The sequence below is a fragment of the Pygocentrus nattereri genome, chromosome 13 (assembly GCF_015220715.1).
Source record: "Pygocentrus nattereri isolate fPygNat1 chromosome 13, fPygNat1.pri, whole genome shotgun sequence".
In the NCBI taxonomy this organism is placed as follows: Eukaryota; Metazoa; Chordata; class Actinopteri; order Characiformes; family Serrasalmidae; genus Pygocentrus; species Pygocentrus nattereri.
In genome coordinates this window covers 36,120,116-36,137,615 of record NC_051223.1, presented here as the reverse complement: position 1 = coordinate 36,137,615, position 17,500 = coordinate 36,120,116, and the positions used below count along the sequence as shown (strand labels likewise).

General features: G+C 42.1%; 1 protein-coding gene across 30 annotated transcripts in view; it reads left to right on the top strand.

Moving 5' to 3' along the window:
- The window catches only part of ryr2a (ryanodine receptor 2a (cardiac)), a 352,340-nt gene that overhangs the window by 65,711 nt on the left and 269,129 nt on the right, over nt 1-17,500 (top strand). Inside the window, exon 1 of one of the 30 annotated variants that reach the window (XM_037544146.1) lies at nt 1,907-1,994. The exons of the other annotated variants lie outside the window; for them this stretch is intronic. The gene's annotated coding sequence lies outside the window, so the exon portion shown is untranslated. Of the gene's footprint in view, nt 1-1,906; nt 1,995-17,500 lie in introns of those variants that run through there. 30 annotated transcript variants of the gene reach the window in all.

Genomic DNA, 17,500 nt, shown 5'->3' with positions numbered 1-17,500 from the left:
CCAGCTGCCCCTTCTTCACAAGTACACTCACACCCACAGTGAGGCAAAAGGCAGAATAAGTCTGTGTTCTGGACAGAAGAAGCCGCTGTGACCATTTAGAATCCATTGTTGGAAATGGAGAGATGCTCGGGGGCAGAAGAGTGCTGTGGAGAGAGAGAGAGTGCCTGTTTTCTCAGAAAAGTAACACATAGTGGACGTAATTGGACCTGACCAGACGCTGTGGGTTATTCTGACCTGACCGACTCTGAACAGTACGACACTTATGACTGTTGTTTTTTTCAGAATGTTTCAGTAACGAATTTGGACCAAAGCTGTAATTGCTAGTTTGTGATGATTGATAGTAACAGTGCGTCTCCTCTCGGGTCAGTGAGAGAGGACTCGGTGCGAATGGCTCAGCCTGGGTCGATGCGCACGACAGTGATTTCTCTTTAAAGAGCAGGAATGTGCTGAGTGGTGCTCTGGTTATAGATGCCTGGTGGTAACCACATCACTTATGACCTTTTGTGATTCATGAATCGAGTTTAATGATTTTAATTAAGCCAGAAATAACTGTTCACACATTATTGGCACATTATGTTAAAGTGACACTATGTAGGTTTTGGTGTTTTTGGAGACCTCTCTGGTGGAAATGTGGAATTGCACACAATATGTGCAAGAACAGTTTGTAATGTGGGCTGTGCTTCGGACGTGGCTGTCTGAGTTATAAAGGGGCAGAAGTTGTACATCTCTTTCTCCAGGGCTTTAGGAGGCTCTGTGTCAGAGCTGGACCGTCACAGTGTTGTCTGATTGTCACTTGAAAGTTTTTTTTAGAGGGGAAACGCCCCGCCGCTGTGTTTACGGCTGTGGTTTAGGCCTGGTGTGATTTGCTCCTGGCGGCTTTTATTTTCTACAACAATAAAGGCAGATGGAGGAGGCTGAATTATTAATGACGGGTTTGTTCACTGTACTCTCTGTTTGGGCTGTGTGCGATGGTGTATTGGTGACTGTGTGTTATTTTAGAGCTCTACTGTACGAGTTTGTGTGTGTGTCATATATTCATTAGTCTGCGGTTGGTGTGGGTGAGTAAGCGACGGGAGATTTCTGGGCAGAAAAAAATCATCTATTTACAGTATAAAAAACATTCTGACCAGCCTTCACTGGATCTCTCTCTCTCTCTCCTTTCACCCTCCCTCTTTCCCTCTCTATTTCTCCCTCTCTTCTTCTCCCTCTCCCTTCCTCTCTCCCTCTCTCTTTGTCTCTCTCTCTGTCTCTCATCTCTTGCTCTTTTTCCCTCCCTCTCTTTTTCTCTCTCTCTCTTTTCCTATCTCCCTCTCTCCTTTGCGCTCACTCTTGTCTCTCTCACTCGCCCGTCTCTTTTTCCCTCTTCTTTCTCTGTTGCTTCGCTCCTTTTTTCTCTCTCTTCTCTCTTTGTCATTTGCTCTCTCCCCTTCTCTTTCCTCTCTCTCTCTTCCACTCAGCGTTTGTCTTCCTCACTCTCTCCTTCGTCCTCTCACTCCCCTTATTCTTCTTCTTTCCCTCTCTCTGTTATTCTCTTCACTTTTATGTACTCCCCTCACTCATTCTGTCTCTCTTTCTCTTTGCCTTCTCTCTTTCTTCCCTGTGCCTCATTTTCTTTCCTCTCTTGTTCCCCATCTCTTTTTCCCTCTCTCTCTTTCTGTCTCCCATTCATTATATAACACGATTACAGCTGGAGTTCAGGGTTGCGGCATCGTTTGTCTTTAGAGCATACGCCCACTCAGACCACCCACTCTCACTGACTCAATACAGCCCCCCTCCCCCCCAACACACACACACACACACACACACACACACACACACACGCACACACACACAGAATTCTCTTTTATTTCTGTTCATGCTTTCACACTGTGCTGTAAATCAATGCTATAAAACTGCTGAAATTTCATCAGCGACCTACAGAAGCTTCACAGTCGGCTCCTCCTCGGCTCTCCGCTCTGACTGCGTCACACCGTATCCGGGGAGGAAAGTGGACGGTCAGTAATCGTGGCAGGAATCATTTGTTCAGTTAAATGTGACTTAATCATTATCGGCTCCACATAAGTGGCCGGCTAGACGATTCCCTGGCTGGACACGGAGGGAATTTAGACATCCTGTTAAAGGGACGGTGATTGGAGCTGAGCTGATACTGCGATAAATCGCTGAATTGGATTTTTTGTTGGATTTTTTGCTTTACATTAATACCATGTATCAATATTTGCTTTATTTATTTGTGTAACACAGGGTGTCGAATCTGTGGGCCAGTGTTTTTGTTTCATTTTCACTGAACGTTTTGCGGAGACCCGAATGGGCCTTTTTTTTAAAAATACGCCAAAACTGCAACAGCAATATAAGCATTAAATACTTGGCCAAAAATAATTATAAATAAAAATGAATTGCTTTACATAGGTTTTTAAAACTGGCTATTTGCTTGAACGAGACACCAGGCGTCTTTCTTTTAGTGTAACTGCTGGCCTGTAGATTGTGGTTGGAAGAAAGGGCTCAGACATTATGTTGCAGCTCATGCTGGGGACTGTAGTGCATCTCAGGGTAAAATGGGCTACTAATAATTACAATTTGATCATTTTACACAGGAAGGCCAAGGTGGTGTTAGGAGTCTTGCCCAAGGACTCTTATTGGTGTAGTGTAGGGTGTTTGCCCAGGTGGGGATTGAACCCACGTCTACAGTGTAGAAGGCAGAGGTGTTAACCACTACACTAACCAACCACCCTAAGAACTAATAATATTAAAGATTGAATAGGATTGTGTTTGTCATGTGTTGTATCAGATACTGGCATCTAAAACGCTGTATCATTTATCGGTGACGGGGGACTGAGTGACGCATACATACCCACCAGATGAACTTAACACATCGGCGGTATGGGTTCACAAGCAGCAGTAAAATTGCACATAGCAAAATCTGTTATGCCAGAATTTCTTGGAAAGGCAGTAGTAGTGAGTGATACACCAGCTGGAATTCTTCCTGAGATTATTAGTTTTACCAACATGTCACAAAGTAACCACATAACACAAACTATAAAACACACTAACTGGAGCATCTAACCTGAGTCAGACACGCTGTGTAGTCACACACAGTCTGAGTTAATGGTAATCCAGGTTGTCATTGAGGGAGTAAACATTAGAGAGACATATGGAAGGAACTCCTGCTTTTCTTGGGGTAATTATAAATTATATATATTGGCTTGATTTAGACTTCAACACTACGAAAAAAAAAAAAAAAGTAATTTTTGTGTTTTGAAAAAGTGAGTACACCCCTGACTTCGGTAACTGTTTATGCCTCCTTTGGCTCCGCATGTGCTGCCCCGGGCTCAAGGAGGACGCTGGAGGCAGGGCTCAGGCTTGCAGCAGCCAGCTTCTACCTTGCTAGACTTTTCAGTCTCTTCCTCGAGCTTTTCAGCTCTTTCCCGTCTCTCTTTGCTTGTCATTCTCTCTCTCTCTCTGTTCCCTCTCAGCTCTTTTTAAAAGGCGCTGACGCTGCCAGCCAGATCAGCATCAGCTGGCTCTCATTAAGGGCAGTGTGAGCATCCGAGCCAAGAGGGAACGAGAGCTCACTGCTCCGCCTTCCAGTTACCGCCCTCAGCTGGCAGCTCGGCCACCTGGGTCGAATGTAAGGTGTAGTGAAGCGGCCTTGCTGCGTAACCAGGGGTGGGGCTCGGGCGGCAGAGCTCAGGACTTGCTCCTTGTTCTGGTGCCTCTCGTGGCCAGCACCAGTGTCCTCGTCCTCCTCCTCCCACTGTCACTCTCGTGACTCGCATCCATCAGGGGAGCTCGGGCTTTTTGCCCAGTCATCCATGCAGAATTCTTTCAACTGTGCAATTTTTGAAGGGATTCTTGCAAATACAGCCTTGTTTCAAGACCATCCCATCCCAGCCTTCCTATGGTATTCAGATCTGGGCTTTGACTATGCCATTCCACAGCCCTCCATTTCTTCCTTGATGATCCATTTACTTAGTGGATTTACTTGTATGTTTGGGATCATTATCCCATTGGAAAGTCCACTTTTTTCAGTTTTAACTTTTTTAACTTTTCCTCAAGCTCTCTCTGGTATTGAAAAGAGTCGGTTCTATGATTTTAAGCTGGCAGGCAAAGCAGCCTGTGGCCAAGCAACTCCATCTTTCACTCTAACTTTGTGCTTTATTAAAAAGACCTACCTTATGCTTCTGCTCACTTCTGCTCACTGGCCACTTTATTAGAAACACCTACTTCACTGGCCACTTTATTAGAAACACATACCTTGTGCTTCCACTTACTGGCGTCTTTATAAGAAATACCTACCTTGTTTTCCACTCGCTGGTGTACAGTGACTGACTGCAGTCCTTCTTTTGCTGTACAGTTCATCAGCCCCCTCTGCCACATTCATCATCGGTCACTTTCTGACCACAGGACCGCTATTGTCCAGACATTATCTCAGCACAGTGACTGTACATTGAAGCTGGGACAGATGGAAGAACAATTGGTCTCTTTCTTTGGCCCTCACTGTGGTCTGATGTGTAAATATTCTTTGTCAACGATGGCAGTGCTAGTTTGCAGGAAGTGAGAGTAACGTAGCAGTGTTTTTATTCTGAATTCTGAACGTGAGTCTTCTTCCTCTAACCTGCGCTCACTCCTGACTCATCTCTCCGTATTCGTGCGATGCAGCTTTGCTCCTCTGGCAGGCTGTCAGAACACGGCACACTCAGTGGGTAAATTGGGCGAGAGGGCTTCTTTACTCTGCCGTCTGGACTGGAACTATTTTTCTCTCTGCTCTGGTATGCCGCCTGTCAATTCTTTGGGGACAGAATGGACAGTAGAGTTGTATTGATAGACATATAGTTACGCAAGCACAAGGGTCCTGACTTTCCGTGAATCCATGTATTAAGAGCTCCAGAGCCAGCATTGCTAATTCTTGCAGATGGCAGTTCCAGATATAGGATATACAGTACGGTATGGAGCCAATGACCTATAGACAGGTTGGGGGGTAGCCAGTGCTGGACAATTACTTTTTTGGCTGCCGTTAAGCCAGTATTTTCCGGGAATTTTCAGTAATGGGGAATTTAGAGTCATCTTTCAGTAAATGAAGTTCAGGGTCCATGGGGAAGTATGTCCTGGTCAGAAAAGAGATGGAATCAACAACCTCCTCCCAGAAAGCATTAACTTTTAGGCAGTCCCACATAATATGCAAGTCCCCAGAGTCCCATGTGGACAGAAAGTACAATCTGCCTTCTACGCTGCAGATTGGGGTTCAATCCTTCACCTGGACAAGCACCCTACCCTTTACCAATAGGAGTCCTTGGGCAAGACTCCTAATACTACCTTCGCTTACCTGTGTAAAATGATCAAATTGTAAGTCACTCTGGATAAGAGCGTCAGCCAAATGCCATAAATCTATAAAGGCAGTGACAAATTACTTTTATACATATCGTTTCATTTCCTATCGCTCTGTTAAAGTATAATTTTTACATAGCCACTAGCCACGTTTACATGCAGCCTAATCATTCATTAATAATCTGACCAACAGCTCAACTGGAATAGGATACGTCCATGTAAACACCTCAATAGGAATAGGCTAGTCTGATTGAGGCCATTCGGGACACAATTCTATCCAGTTGATCAAGGTGGTTAATCCTGTAAATAATCCATTAAATAGAAGAATAAAATCCATGTAAACGCCTGTGTCTGATCACACTTCCAATCGGAAACTTTAAGTCCGTTCTGCATGTGCGTCGCGTCACAGAGAAGACGAAGTTTATGCTCTGAGCTTTAAAAAACGGCGGTGGGACGGACGTCCAGTTTATTTGTGTCTCAGAACGCGACATTTTAAAGCAATTAAAAACACAAGCACTGCTCACTGCTGCTCATCTCACTCTGACTGGACTCACGTGATGCTTGTTGTCATGGTAACGTCTACAATAAGTGGCTCTCTATTCTCATCAGAGTAGAGTATGCATATAAACACCTCAGTCTTAATCTATAATCAGAATGTGTTCAATTGGATTGGCAAAAGTCTTTGCATGTAAACGGAGACAGTTTAACATTTATTTTGTAGCATGGTAATCTGATCAAATTGCATAAATTAATATCAATGTGTAATTTCAAAAATGACATGGAGGTGAATGTTTTAAAAATTATATGCTCTTGTATGTATATAATGTCATATTACAGAATGCTTTAAAGCTATTACTATGTTACAACACAAGTAAACTACTACAGTTATCTAAATGTTGGGAAAGTCTGAGTTTCCTGTGAAGACATAGTATAAGTACTCTCGTAATTACATATCTCCTGTTACAGTCAGGAAAGTCTTGTTGGTAAAACAGCAGTTCATCCTGTTACACATGTGTAATTACATAAGAACAGACATGGTGTTATAACTATTAGGATTATATATTTATGTAGGTAATTAATGATTAATAATTGAAAAGTAAAAGCTGGTGTAAAAGTTGATACACATGTATTCACAAAAGCTGTGCTGCTCTAATTTATCTCTAACAGCAGTAGTTGACCAATTGTTACATATATTGGAGAGGTGGAGGTTTGCACTGGAGAGGAGAGGAATGAAGGTCAGTAGAGACAAGACGGAATACATGTGTGCGAATGAGAGGGAGGCAGGTGGAAAGGTGAAGATGCAAGGAGTAGAGGTCGTAAAGGTGGATGACTTCAAATATCTTGGGTCAATCATCCACAGCAATGGACAGTGTAGAAAAGAGGTGAGGAAGAGGGTGCAGGCAGGATGGAGTGGGTGGAGACGGGTGTCAGGGCTGATGTGTGACAGAAGGATAGCAGCAAGAGTGAAAGGGAAGGTTTACAAGACAGCAGTGCGTCCTGCTATGATGGATGGTTTGGAGACTGTGGCTCTGTCTAAAAGACAGGAGGCTGAGCTGGAGGTGGCGGAGATGAAGATGCTGAGATTTTCGTTGGGAGTGACAAGGATGGACAAGATTAGAAATGAGCAGATCAGAGGGACAGTGAAGGTGGAGCAGTTTGGAGATAAAGCCAGAGAGGCTAGGTTGAGATGGTTTGGACATGTGTTGAGGAGGAATAGTGGATATATTGGGCAAAGAATGTTGGAGATGGAGCTGCCGGGGAGAAGGAGAAGAGGTAGACCTCAGAGAAGGTTTATGGATGTAGTGAAGGTGGACATGGAGGTGGTTGGTGTGAAAGTAGAGGAGGGAGTAGATAGGGCAAGATGGAGGCAGATGATCCGCTGTGGCGACCCTTAAAGGGAGCAGCCGAAAGAAGAAGAAGATTGTTAATGTGTAATTAAATATACTTAAAATAAAATAGGAGCAAAGTTTCTGTGAGCTTTTTCTCACTTTGTGTAAGTATTTATGTCTGAGATGATACACAGCCAGTGTCGTCCCTCTGACACAAACAGACTAAGTCAGTTGGACAGTCGGTCACATGTGAAGGTTATCAGGGTTGTTGAGGGTGATTACTGAACCAGCACCTGAGGCTTCATGAGTCAGTCGACTTTCAAGCACTGTTGCCCTTCAGTACAGTGCTGTTTATGGTGATGCTCAGTGTCAGAGTAGACGTGATGTGTTGATTAGTGCTTTTGGTTTTTGTCTTTTTATATATAATAGGAAAATTTGCTATGTTTTTATTCCTATATATTTTTTTTTTGTTTATTTAATTAATTATGTCTACCCAGATAAACAGCTTTACGTATTATTTAATACGATTCCTAATAAGTGTTAAAAGATAAAATAGCATTATTATTATTATTATTGTTGCTGTTGTTGTTATAGTTATTGTTATTATTATTATTAGTATTATTAGTAGTAGTAGTATAATGGATGGATCAGTCAGGAATGTTTTGGCAATTTTTTATTAATCATTTGGATGATAATAATAATAATAATAATAATAATAATAATAATAATAATAATGCTACTACTAATAATAATGTCTTTATTCTTATTATTTTATTTTTCTTTATTTTTATCTTTTCATAGATTAAATGCAGCTCAAAGTGCTTTACAGTAAAAGCAACAGAGAAAGAAAAATAAAAACTGAGAAAGTAAAGAACATAGAAGAAAAAGTGAACAGATAATCTATATATATATATATATATATATATATATATATATATATATATACACACACACACACACACACACACACAGAAGGAATAAAACTCAGCCAATTTTTCCAACTCATTTTGGGCTGTTTCATGGAATGTATATAGAATGTAAAGAACAACAGGAAATTTTAAATTATGTCAAAAACTCTACAGATTGTGATCTTGGCTGATTTTGATTTGCCTCCTATTATTATTATCATTATTATCATTATTATTATTATAATACTGTGCACCAGTAGTCACTCAATATGTGGTAAGATGATATGTTTTTACCTCTATGCAGCTGTGTGTGTCTATATCGGGTGGGGGGTTGGGGTGCTTGTTGAAGCAGTGGACAGTGTCCATTAGCACACATTATGGTGTGTTTAGACTGTGATGTGATGGGCGTGGTCAGTGAATATTTATTTTGCCTTTTAGTCCAGTGTTCCATTGACCCACACTGATATCTCTGCACCAGTAATGGACTAGAGAGTGTGCGAGTCTGTGAGTCTGCCTCTGTGTGTGTGTGTGTGTGTGTGTGTGTGTGCTTTAGGCTGGTGGTGTGTAGTGATTGTAATGAGTCTCTGATGTACACCACATTGATTCTTCCCAAAAAGAATGCCTTTATCTTTTAGAGCCAAACTGAGCCACTAGAGCTGAATCTTCTCAGTGTGGAGATGCCAGAGTTTATTCTGAAAATGAGTTCGTATGAGCTTATATGAGCTTTTACCCCAAATGTAGAAAAGCCAGGACATGTTTTCTGTCTGAAGTTTGTCTCATTCGTTCAGAACTGGAGCTATAAGGCTGTTTCTAACAAAACTAGAAGCAAGTAGGCACCCAAATCTCTTCCATAACTACATCCCCTAGAGGTTCCCCCCTCAAACTACACTGCTCTTAAGGTTATGCAGACTTCTCCATGTAGGTTAGAGCACTTACTACAGTTCACTTACCGTGAACTATAAAAATAAGCAAACCTTCACAGTGTAGCTGAACACAGCAGTTAGACACTTCAATCCCTCAAAATCCCAGAGTTATTACATGCTAAGGCTTATTATTCAGTAATGTACAGGGTATAGAAGTGTTTAATAAAGCCATGTAAGGGCTTAACCTCTTAATAAGCCATGGGCCCATTGACAGTACACACTTCTATAACCTAAGACTAGCTCCATAGGTTTGTGTTGAAGTTCTTAATAAGCATTTACATTTATGCCATTTGGCAGACGCTCTTATCTAGAGCAACTTACTGTTTGATCATATTACACAGGAGGGTGAAGGTAGTGTTGGGAGTCTTGCCCAGGGACTCTTCTTGGTATAGTGTAGGGAGTTTTCCCAGACAGGGGACTGAACCCCAGTCCACAGCATAGAAGGTAGAGGTGTTGCCCACTACCCTATACCAATCACTAAGCCTTGTGTGTTGTGCTGGTCTGAGTAGATCAGACACAGCAGTGCTGCTGGAGTTTTTAAACACCTCAGTGTCACTGCTGGACTGAGAGTAGTCCACCAACCAAAAATATCCAGCCAACAGTGTCCTGTGGGCAGCATCCTGTGACTACTGATGAAGGACTAGAGGACGACCAACACAGACAGTGCAGCAGCAGATGAGCTGTCGTCTCTGACTTTACATCTACAAGGTGGACTGACAAGGTGTCTAATAGAGTGGACAGTGAGTGGACACAGTGTTTAAAAACTCCAACAGCACTGCTGTCTGATCCACTCATACACACACTAACACACCACCACCATATCAGTGTTGCTGCAGTGCTGAGAATGATCCACCACCCAAATAGTACCTGCTCTGTGAGGGTCCATGGGGGTCCTGACCACTGAAGAACAGGGTAACAAAGTATCAGAGAAACAGATGGACTACAGTCTGTAACTGTAGAACTACAAAGTGCAGCTATACAGTAAGTGGAGCTGATAAAGTGGACAATGAGTGTAGAAACAAGGAGGTGGTCCTGATGTGATGACTGATTGGTGTGTGTACATGCGAATTCATTAGTTTTCAGGTTACTATCTTCATGGGACATTGTGGACATTATGAGGACATTATAGTCCTGTACAAATATATACACACTCACATTGACCATGTATGGCTTACAGCGTCCTCAGATACACTCTGGCATTCGCAGACATGCTGATAACACCAGCTCCATTCCCCACTGTTATCACTGCAGAGCACATTAGAGCAACAGCACCGTGTCTGTCTGCGGATGAGTGTATATTTGGCTCTTTAGCTGCTTCCTGAGGTTAAGGTTAGCAAAAAGGGTTCCATATAGAACCAAAGAAAGGGTTCTTTGGCTTGTAACGATTGTAGCACCCTTTTTGGTGCTATATAGAACCCATTTCAAAAAGGATTTTCCATAAAACCATCTGAAGAACGCTTTCACAATGCAGAGAACCCTTAAATCATGCAGTAGGTTCTTTGAGTGTTTATAGTTTTATATAGAACCATTTTCTTGACTAAAGAACACTTAAAGAACCATTTTTTAAGGGTTGGATTAAGCTACACTCTTAGCAGAAAAGGTTCTATTTAGTACCACAAAAGGGTTCTTTGGCTCGTAACAATAGCAGAACACTTCTTGGTGCTTTACAGAACCCTTTTCTATAAAGCACTTCTATATAGAACCATCTACAACACATTCATCAATCTGAAGAACCATTTCATGATGCAAAGAACCCTTTAATTATGCAAAGGGTTCTTTGAGTCTTCATGGTTCTATATAGAACCATTTTTCTTGACACTTAACCCTTAAGAACCCTTAAGGAGTCTTTTTTAAGAGTGTATGGTTGGGTTAAGCTTAACTCTAAGCCAAGAAAGGTTCCAAAAAAGGAACAAAATAGTAAAAAGAATCCTTTTTGGTGCTATATAGAACCGTTTTTAAAAAGCACCTAGCATTGTATGTAGTGTTCTTATCTATCTAGTGTTCTGTACTATATATTTAACTATTCGAATATATGCTGAGATGTTTGAAGCTGCACTATATACAATGGTGATTTGGAGGCCTCTCTGGTGGAAATGTGTAATTACAACGTGCAGAAGAATATTGTGTAACGTGGGTTGTGCTTTGGACCCCTTCCCCGAGTGGATGAAAGTGACGATAGCAAGCTCATTGAAAGAGAATTAGAGAATTGAAAGAGAACTTATTCAAAACTTAGCAAAGGACGCATCTTCTGAGGACGTGAGGGAATGATCTACTATTGTCATCACATTTTTATCAGTGTTGATTTTGTATGTTGAGACCTAAACATCGAGGCAGGCCTTATGCTTGAGCCCATGCATGTGTTGTTAATATGTAAAGACATATGACGTGCTCCGAAAAACTCAGGCCAGATCTGATCTGACGACTCTGACTTTTAAGAAATTATTTCAGGCTGTACAGGGCGACTCTCAGCGGCCCACTCTCACCATGTTTTAGGGTCCTGACTTAATTCAGTTTTAAGAAACAAATCCTATTTAGTCCTGCTTTAAATAGCCGTTATGTTTGTACTTGATGCTGTACTCATTCTGTCCTAGAAGCACTGCAAGCTTCTTGAGTAGCAGTTATCAGGAGCCTGGCCACTTCCTATTTCCCCCATTATATCAAAAACAGGACTGAAAACAGCAGAGGGCGCCTGCGAGCGAGTCCTCAATGAATGGGAGTTAAAGGAGCTTGTATTTATATGTATTACATTACATTATAAATGTATTTATAAACTATGATTTTGCTCAAATGCTCCATATTAACCCATTCCTTATGGACTCGGGAGCGCCCTCTAGCGTTTGAGAAACCCGGAAGATATTGCAGAGTGGTAATTCTTCTCTCTACAAGTTCTCTGGTAGCACATCTCAAAATTTCTATCCTTTAGATCCCAAACATCGCTTTTCATGTGGGATTCTGATCAGTCCCGCTCCCTTCACAGCTAAAGACGGCAGTGTGTGCTGGTGTTGTGCGTCAGAGTGGTGTTTTAAGCATCATGCGGATGCCGGAGCCACTGATCACTTGTTTGTCGTCCCTTCATCCTGCCAGACTCCACCCACTCCTTTCTTCTTCCACCCGCCCACCTCCGTTTCCACGGTATCTCCTCTAGAAGAAGCCAGCAACTCACAGAGACCACAGACACTGCATGCACACATGCATACACACACATGCATTCACAGGCACAAGCAGGCAGCCTTGAACTGAAAGAGGAGTAGGTGTGTGTTATTCATACTCGTTCTTTATTTCTATCGTGGTTTTCTTGGGCTTTTTCTCTCTTTGGGCTCTTTTTATCAAATGATGATTGGCACGGTGTGTACAGTACTGTGTAAAAGTACGAGACCAGCCTTTGTTTATTTCATTTCTGGTGAAAATGACCAATTTATTTTTAAAAGTTTTGTTCAGTAGATAATTACACAGGAGCCTCTACAACTAAAATATTTATTCTGTGTTTCGGTGCTTAGCATGTCCACTCTACCTTTTTTTGCAGCTTCCATTCTTTTCAGTGAACTCATTTTCAGTTTTTTAAAAAAAGAAACCCACAGGGAAATTTTTCCATACCTCCAAAGTTCAGTCTTAGAAGTTGGTTGCATTTTCTGTTTTTCACCATCCAAATGATCCCAAACACATTCAGGTCATGTTGAAGTCTGGCCTCTGGGCTGGACAGTAAGTTGTTCTGAGACGAGCAGCTTCTTTACTTGATTCGCAAATGTTCTTCTTTGTCCATCTCCTTTTCTCAGTTGTAGCTTCTTTACTAGCTCATGTTCATCATCGTTAAAGAGGACCTCCATCGGGATTGCAAATTGAATTAATTGTTTAATGGTTTAGATGTGGTCTTCCGCTGTTGTAGCCCATCCACCATCCGGTTTGAGGAGTCGTATGTTCCGAGATGCTTTTCTGATCACCAGCTGTCGTAAAGAGTGATTATCCGAGTTACTGTAGAATTCCAGTCAGGGTGTTTGATGTGAATATTACACTGTAAACGTAAATCAACTTAAATGATATAGTAACTGATGGCTTTTCTCGAGTTGACTCAACTTGAGGAAACCTGAGTTCATCCAACTCAAACTTCATAGTTGAGGAGCTGGCGCTCCTTCTATCACACGGTCCCATCTGGCGCACTTTCCTCTTGGGCTTCTGGATATGGATGGCTATGGCACTGCTGGGATTCAAACTCACAACCTGCTGATGTTGGGATGAATTATTAGACAGTTGTACCACATCCGACGATACCTTGCTTTAAAGTTAAAACAACAAATATTTTCTCCAGTGTATTAAACATTTATAGAGACAAAATCTGAGTTGCTTCACGTGTTCCTGAGTGGTGCAGTGGACTAAGCCGGCACCCCAACAGGAGGTTGTGAGTTTGAGCCACAGTGATGCCATAGCCATACATAAGTGAGTACCCAGGAGGAAAAGTATCTAGCAGGATTGTGTGATGGAAAGAGTCCTGGCTAGTCGGGGAAGTGAAGTACAAAAAAAAACAAGCTCATTTTATTTACCTCACTGATGCAGAGCTAAACCATTCAGAGAACTTTAGACTCAACTAAGAGATTTCAGTTGTGTGATCGCTTGTGTCCTCAAGTTGACTCAACTCAAGAAAAGTGATGTAATCAGTTACTGTATCATTTTGAGTTGAGCTGACCTACAGTGTAGCTGAAGCTCCTGACCCATGTCGGCATAATTTTATACCTTGTGCTGCTGCCATGTGACTGGCTGACTGATTAAGAGCAGGTGTACAGGTGTTCCTGGTAAAGTCATCAGTATGTTTCATTATAGATTAATGATGTTTTATGTAACGGTTACTGAAAATGAAATGAAAATGATTCTCTGTGTGATGTCAGGTCATTACACTAATTTGTTTTTTTCTTCATGATGCTGAATGCGAACATTGAACAGAACACATCAGTGTGGGTGAAGGAGATGAAGGAAATGAGTAGGAGAGGGAGAAGGGGGGAGAGAGACCAAGCGAGAGAGAGAGAGAGAGAGAGAGAGAGAGAGAGAGAGAGAGGCATCTGACTGCAGTGCTGTTGCTCCCTGCTTTGTTTCAAACACCCAGAGCACTGCAGTACAGAGCTGAATAATTCACTTCTCTTCTCTTCTCTTCTCTTCTCTTCTCTTCTCTTCTCTTCTCTTCTCTTCTCTTCTCTTCTCTTCTCTTCTCTTCTCTGTTCTCTTTTTTTTTCATTTTTTCTTTACATTTTCTTCTCTATTCTCCTCTCTCTTCTCTTCTACTCTCCTCTCGCTCTTGCGCTCTCTCTCTCTGTCGCTCTCTCAAAACAAAACCTCTTTCAGCACGGCCATGTTGCTATAATATTACAGTGTCAGCATCTGCAATGAAAGCAAATTAGTTTGTTGCTGGTGGCAACTGAGAGAGCGAGAGAGAGAGAGAGAGAGAGAGAGAGAGAGAGACCTATGGTGACTGCCATTATGACCAGAGAGAGAGACTGAGGCCTACAGTGACTGCAGATATAACCAGAGAGAGAATCAGCAGAGATGCTTGAGTGTAGAGAGGTGTATGGAGGTAGAGACAGAGAATGAGGAAAGGGAGTGAAATATATTCAGGAGAGAGAGAGAGAGAGAGAGAGAGAGAGAATGGTCAGCAGTTTAATTAGCGTTGAAGAGTCTGTGTTAAACCCCCCCCACACACACTCTCACACTCTGACCTGTTGACATGATGTTTACCAGAACTGTGCCAAATTCTGACCCTAACATCTGCTTATCAGAGTCGAGATTCAGCAGACCAGCAGCGTTTTTCCGGTCTTCAGCTGTCTAATTTGAGTGAGCCTGTGGCCACTGAAGCCTCAGAATCGTGTTCTGGTCTGGACAGGTACCTGATGCGTGTTCTGCTGTTGTAGCCCATCCACCAATGAGTTTCTCTCTCTCTCTCTCTCTCTCTCTCTCTCTCTCTCTCTCTCTCTCTCTCTCGATCTCTCTCCCTCTCTCTCTCGCTTTCTCTCTCAAAACAAAACAAAACCTGTTTCAGCACAGTCATGTTGCTATAATATTACACTGTCAGCATCTGCAATGAGAGCAAATTAGTTTGTTGCCAGTGCCAACTGAGAGAGAGAGAGAGAGAGAGAGAGAGAGAAAGAGAGAGAGAGAGAGAGACGCCTATGGTGATTGCAGTTATAGCCAGAGAGAAAGAGAGAGAGTCAGCATGTTTGGGTGTGTAGGGATGAAGAAGTGTAGGGATGTAGAGACAGACAATGAGCGAGTGAAATGTATTCAGGTGAGAGAGAGAGAGAGAGAGAGAGAGAGAGAGAGAGAGAGAGAGAGAGAGAGAGAGAGAATTGTCAGTAGTTTAATTAGTGCTGCAGGGTCTGTGTTAACCCAGACACAACACACACACACACACACACACACTGTAATCTCAGCTGGAACTCAGACATGACCTAATGAGCACAGAGATTAACTTTATCAGTCTTTATCTCTCTCTCTCTCTCTCTCTCTCTCTAATCTCATTACGTGTGTGTGTGTGTGTGTTAGTTGAGCAGCAGTTGTGTGTGTGTGTTTGTGATATCTCTCAGAGTTGTAATCACGGTGTTGGCACAACGGACTGCAGACGGAGAGTGGTCCAAAAGCCATAAATATCCAGCCAAGAGCTCTGTGGTCAAGAACTGACCGCTGATGACACAAACCTTTCCACCACACTGCTCGACTCTTTCTGATAGATGGTGGTACTGTCACCATGGTGACGTTTCCATGGCTGCATAGCACTATTAGACACTTAACAATGTTTTTCAGCATGTAAACGCAGCATAACTGTACACCAGCGTGGTGAAGCTATGAAGGAGGGGTTTCTAATAAAGTGGACAGTGGGTGTACACATAACAGGGTTCCCACACGTTCCTGGAAAACCTGGACATTCATAGTCTACTTTTCAGTCTTCTACAGTCAGTAAAAGGATTGATATATAATGGAATTATTAGTGACATCCTGGAAAAGTGTAATGTTTGGCCAATAAGCCACTGAGACTGCATATTTTAGGATATTCTTTCTTGCTTATTTATAACTTCTAATGCCCCATTTGAGTGTCCATTCATACTTATTGTAGTTCTTAACGTTACAGTGTTGCATGTGGGCAGTACTGTGCTGGGGATGACAGGGCATCTCACGATACGATATTATCCCGATACGTTGCCCGCGGTATCGATGACCTCACGAAACTCGATATATTGCAAGACAATCTACAATACAGTGACATCTGTGTAACTGAAGAAAATAAAATGCTCCTAAATTATTATGTATTATGTATATAATTTGACAATAAATATGAAACAATGTACAACAGAGTGCAGAGCTTAGCTTCATGCCTCTTTAACACACATACACTGACTGTGTGGGTCATCATTTCAATGTGAGACTAAATATAAACTGGCAGAAAGCAGAACAGTTCTGGGGTTAAAATAAAACCTGGTGATAGACAAAGTAATACTAGTAGCCCCTGGGGACGTGAAAGGGAGTGTGGCTTTAAAAGCTGTATTAATTGTAGGATGATGATGATGATGATGATGAAGGTAGCTATGCATATAGCTATGAAGACTGGCTTCATGAACTCATTTCAGGTGAAAGTCCTCCAGCGTCTCTCTTGGTAAACCAGTCTTTTAATAGAACGTCATTAATTAGTGACGCTGACGTCTATTAAAATGATCAGAAGCACAAAACACTGAAGGTAAACAGTTTCCATCAGGGAGAACCGAGTGGCTCTGAAATCACTTTTTACACACAAGCAAAGTTTCAGTTTCAGATTTATTTACAACTTAGTTCCAAGTTTAAGTTGAATAAAAACTGGCTTTAAACTCAGGATCACTGATGAGCTCCTTTACTATGTTGATCTGTAGGCGTCTGTTCATAAACATAAACCAGCCCAAACTCATTTACTATAAAATGAAATGGTGTTTGTAGAAATTCAGAAAAAAGCCGCGTCAGTCTCGACTGCATATGTGGACATATTTCTATATTGAGCTCTATTTACACAAAGTTAGGTTAGTTCATCATTTATGTTGAACAGACTCTCCCAAAGTTTTACGCTGCTGCGCTGACGTTGAACCGCGTGCTGCACTGGGTCGGTATGACCAACAGGTCAAAACCAGCTCTAAACAAAGTGACCGCTGGGCCCTGATTGGTGCTCTGGCTTTGCGCTTCTTTCGTTTTGACATGTTACGTTTTTATACACACAGAAACCAAAAGGAACGACAGATTTCTCAAAATGTAGGAGGAAAAAGTCAGATATGTCCACCTTTTCTCCCCTGCGAGTTTCTTTTTCTTCACCGCAGGTTTACCCTTTTCATCAAATCAAATAGGAGGGGGAGTCTGTTTAGAGCATTTACAGCACATCCATGTTTCAATAAATAAATCGATATTTGGTGCCAGTGTATCAGTAATGTATCGCAAAATAAAGAGATACCGTACAACGCCGGATCACCATATCCCACCCCTAGGCGGTACATCACTCAACACACCCTAACCAAGGGTGCTGGGC